Here is a 4,767-nt window from a genome sequence, read left to right as displayed (position 1 = left end):
TGTGTGTGTGTGTGTGTGTGTGTGTGTAAGATTCAAGCTTCAATAATCATATTTGCTAAAGACCTCCTGCAAACAGAAAAGGTCTCCGAGTCACGATGTCATCACCAGCCGACCCGTCACACGTCGTGCAGCATCCTCACACTCTGCTTCCACAGGTCCTTTCTTGGCACCCTCTCATATGTTTTCTCTACACAGTACACAACAAGTGCACAAACATACACATAAGGAACACGTAGACGACGATGTGTAGACGATCAGTGTCAAACACTGTGTGCGGCAGTACTCTGCAACTAGACACCGGTGCTGGGAATCTTGACGCTCCATTTGGCCACAGATTTGAACTGACCTCAGTCCTAATGCCACTTAATGGGGGCAACACATATAATCATCATCATCATCGTTTAAGCCACATCTAATGTGCTGCTACATCACCACATCAGTCACCTCTTCCTCTAGCACGTGGAAGGTTTTTCAGAGCAGGCTGCTCCATTTGCACAAAGCTGTATGAAACCCGGGAGGACGTCATTTCACACGGGAAGCTTTGCCCTGCAGGGCCTTTCAAAGGTTTACTGCTGTTTTTGACAGTTTCTGGGAGGCTGGGAACTTACACTGCACTGTTGGAAACAGTTTTGATGCTGTTTTGTTGCAAATTGTGCACAATAATGTTTATTTTCATTTTTCTTGCAGTTTATCAAAATGAGTGCATCTCAAAAATGAAACTATGAAGATGCTCAGAATAAATTTTCTATGCTTTGAAACTATTTTATGCAGCTTGTTTTGTATTTACAGATCTGGGAGATCAAACTCTGAAATTTCTCTAACTAGAAATATGTGTAAACAAACAAAAACTACTTTTGGAGTTTATTGTTTTTGCAATTTCCTGTAGACTAATTACACATCATTACAATTTGGGATATACTGCTTGTATTGATGTATAGCAACTTGAAAAGTCCAAAATGGCACTACAGCATGTAAAAATGTAAAAATGCAAAGCTCTGGTGGACTTGGTTCTATGGTGGGCTTTAGAATAGAATAGAATAGAATAATCCTTTAATTGTCCCACAAGGGGAAATTTGGATGTAACAGCAGCAATAAAGACACAAATACAAACAAACAGTACACAGAACAGAAACATACACAATTTTTACATATTTACATCAAGGACAATGGTTACTATAAACAGTGAGTACTGTACAGTTATTAAATTAAATAAAATTAACTACAGATAAGAGGCAAAGCAGGTTGTAGTGCGAATCGGTTGATAAAATAAAATAGTGCAGTTACAGATGTGAACATCTATGTTTGTTGGGAGCAGTTCTGATTGTACAGTCTGACAGCTGCAGGGAGGAAGGACCTGCAGAAACGCTCCTTCATGCATCGAGGATGCAGCAGTCTGTCACTCTCTCTGCAGCAGCATCTGCATGCATGGGGTGGGAGACTCTGTCCATCAGAGATGTTATTTTGGCCACAGTCCTTCTGTCTCCACCACCTGCACTGGGTCCAGGGTGCATTACAGAACAGAGCTGGCCTTCCTCATGAGTTTATCCAACCTCTTCCTCTCAGCTGCAGATAAACTGCTGCTCCAACATACAACACTAAAAAATGACAGATGCCACCACAGAGTGGCATCTGTCATCAGCGCTCCCTGGACTCCAAATGACCTCAGCCGCCTCAGCAGGTGGAGTCTGCTCTGACCCTTCCTGTACAGAGCATCACTGTTGTGGCTCCAGTTTATTATTCAGGTGAACACCCAGGTACCTACAAGAGTCCACTATCTCAATGTCCACTCCCTGGATGTTCACCGCTGTCAGTGTGGTGGGTCTGCGTCTCCAGAAGTCCACCACCAACTCCTTGGTTTTCCCGGCGTTGATCAGCAGGTGGTTCTGCTGACACCAGTCCACAAAGTCCAGAGTCCACTGTCTGTACTCTGAGTTATCCTCACCTGTGATGAGGCGACTATGGCAGAGTCGTCAGAGAACTTCTGTAGGTGGCAGCGTGGGGAGTGGATGGAGAAGTCTGCAGTGTAGAGGGTGAAGAGGAACGGTGCCAGCACAGTGTGGGGCCCCCGTACTGCAGACCAGCCTGTCAGAGACACCGCCCTGTGTCCTCACATACTGTGGACATCCTGTGAGGTAGTCCAGTATCCACTGGGACATGTCCACTCGTCCACAAGGGTTAAAGGGTGAACCAATGAACCCTACGACACCACACACACCCAGTCCACACAGACAGCCTGATGGTGGAGTTGATCTCAGGACCTTCATGCTGTGAGGCAACAGTGCTAACCACCACAGACAGATGAAGGCTGGGGTTTTGAGCACAGTGGAGAAGCAGGCAGGTTTGTGGCTGTGCAGAGCAGCCACAAACCTGCCTGCTGAGCCTGAGCACAGGAGTGTGGAGAACTCACCATCCAGGCAAATAAAGAGTGGGCAGAGCAGCCAAAGGTTTGAGGGGCTGTGAGCAGGTGAAGCTGCAGACTGAGGCGGAGCGCTGGATGAGAGACTGCAGGTTCTGGTCAGACGTGGCTGAGATGATGAACTCTACTTTTACAATCATTATTTCAAACGTGTTTCTTACATTTTTGTAGCTAGCTTTGAAGTCAGTATTAAAATGTAGGCAGTGCTCTGGTTTTTATCTTTAATCCCACACACTAGAGCTGCTCGATATAACGATATATATCGGATGACGATATAAAAACATCTATCGTTTCATTTTACGCTATCGTTTGTTTCGTGGTGTCGTAAAATAAACTGTTTACAGTAGAGCTGGGCGATATAAGACTTTTTCATATCACGATATGTTTTTTTCATTTCAGGCGATAACGAAAAAGTTATATCGCGATACATATCGTTATCGTTATATCGCCCAGCTCTAGTTTACAGCTATATTTTTTCATGGTTCTGATGTCACTGTAGTGGTTATATTCATTTCTTAAAGTTCTCTCTTTCTCTTATATTTAATATAACCACACTACAGACGGACAAGCGCCTGTTTTTATGCGTTGTCGTTAGCAACAACGACGGTAAAACCATCGCGTGTCCGCTTGTTTATGTTCCACATAAACCTTTCACAATAAAGCTCAAGATCCTGTTGAGACTTTTCAAAATAAACTGAATCACGTGAAAGAGCAGATTATTTACGGATGAGAAGTAAAAAAGAGCCGCCAGGTGCTAAAAAATAGACCTTAGACTCAAACGTTAGAACAGGCTTTTCCCCGCAGCACGCCGTGTAATAAATACTCACAAAGAAAACGGCGGCCGTTACAACTTATGTCTAAAAATGTATCGTTTCATGCATCGGTTAGACCAGCGGTCCCCAACCTTTTTTGCCACGGACCGGTTTATGCCCGACAATATTTTCATGGACCGGCCTTTAAGGTGTCGCGGATAAATACAACAAAATAAAACTAGTACCGGTACCGAAAAAAAGAAAATTTATTCATAACACACAAAAGACCCAGGAAAACCGAGTAAACGATAAAAACGATAACAAAATAACGCTGAAAACCGATAAAAACCCTGAAAACCACATTTCACACCTGAGCCTCAACTCTCGCGGCCCGGTACCAAACGACTCACGGACCAGTACCGGTCCGGGGGTTGGGGACCGCTGGGTTAAAACACTCGACTCCAGCTACACGACGCCCAGCTTGAAACACTATACGCAAGTCGGCTGCCCGAGATTCACAGAATTTACAGAAAATGTTACATTTTTGTGATTTACATCGTTATCAGGACGATAGATGTCTTATATCGGGAGATGAGATTTTCGTCATATCGTACAGCCCTACCACACACTATCCAAAATTCTCTTTTAACTAGAGCTGGGCGATAGAACGATAGATATGTATTGCGAAATAACTTTTTCTCGATAGAAAAATTAAACTATTGCGATAGACCTCACCGCTCTTGTCCTCTTAAAAAAAAAAAAAAAAAAGCAGCCAATCCAAATTAAGTAGCGCAGAGCCGAACCAATCACAGCCGCAGCGTCACGTCACGTGACTTGTTACGTACAGCACAAGTGCCAAGCCGCACATGTGTCTTTGTTTGGGAAGCAGCCAGCCGCCGTGCCCGGGTAATGGAGGAAATGAGTGCGCCGACTAGAGAAAAATCAACGAGCGTGACCGAAGGTTACCGAAGAGAAAACAGATGATGGTTCCAACGCCGGAGAGATTGTCGAACGGAAAGCCAAGAAGCTTCCGTAGTGTGAAGGTATTTCTGCTATTTCAAGTCTGACAAAAACAGAGTAGCTGCACTGTAAATGTGCCGAAAGCAAGTCTGGAAATACAATAAACTGGTGCAGCTCAGTCTCTGACTGGAAGCGCTGATTCGTCATTCGGCTTTTGTCAGACTAAAGTAACTGTTACAACTGTTTGAAAAGCTCAGCTATACAACAAGGAGAGATTGAGAATTTCCTTTTAGTTCTCAGTTTATTTGATATTGACAAAAGTTAGTCAGTTTTGTCTGTTCTTCTGTAAAACAAACTAAGATTTATTTTTAGAATTAATATTTTGTTTCTAAGTGGAATTGACAGTTTAGTCTGTTTCGTTTGTTCTATTTTGAAACTTAAACGCTTTAGCGGCTGCCTTTTGTGTAGTTTGCAATATTTGCCTTTATTTATCTGAAAAAGTCTCATGTTCCTTAAGTACATCTACCCTGTTGAACTTATTATGGGAAATAAATATTTAAATAAAAACAAGCTGCTGATTATTTCACATTTTACTTGTGAGCAACGGCACATTTAAATCTTACAAATATAGTTATTTGG

The 4,767-nt window shown here is 43.1% G+C and overlaps 1 protein-coding gene across 2 annotated transcripts in view; it reads right to left on the bottom strand.

Moving 5' to 3' along the window:
- Positions 1–4,767, bottom strand: part of ccdc107 (coiled-coil domain containing 107) — a 23,205-nt gene that overhangs the window by 7,644 nt on the left and 10,794 nt on the right. The window lies entirely within an intron of this gene.

Source organism: Haplochromis burtoni, unplaced genomic scaffold (assembly GCF_018398535.1).
Source record: "Haplochromis burtoni strain Fernald_Lab_line unplaced genomic scaffold, NCSU_Asbu1 Contig_427, whole genome shotgun sequence".
Classification (NCBI taxonomy): domain Eukaryota; kingdom Metazoa; phylum Chordata; class Actinopteri; order Cichliformes; family Cichlidae; genus Haplochromis; species Haplochromis burtoni.
The sequence above is the reverse complement of the archived record's forward strand: the minus strand, read 5'-3'. Positions and strand labels throughout refer to the sequence as shown.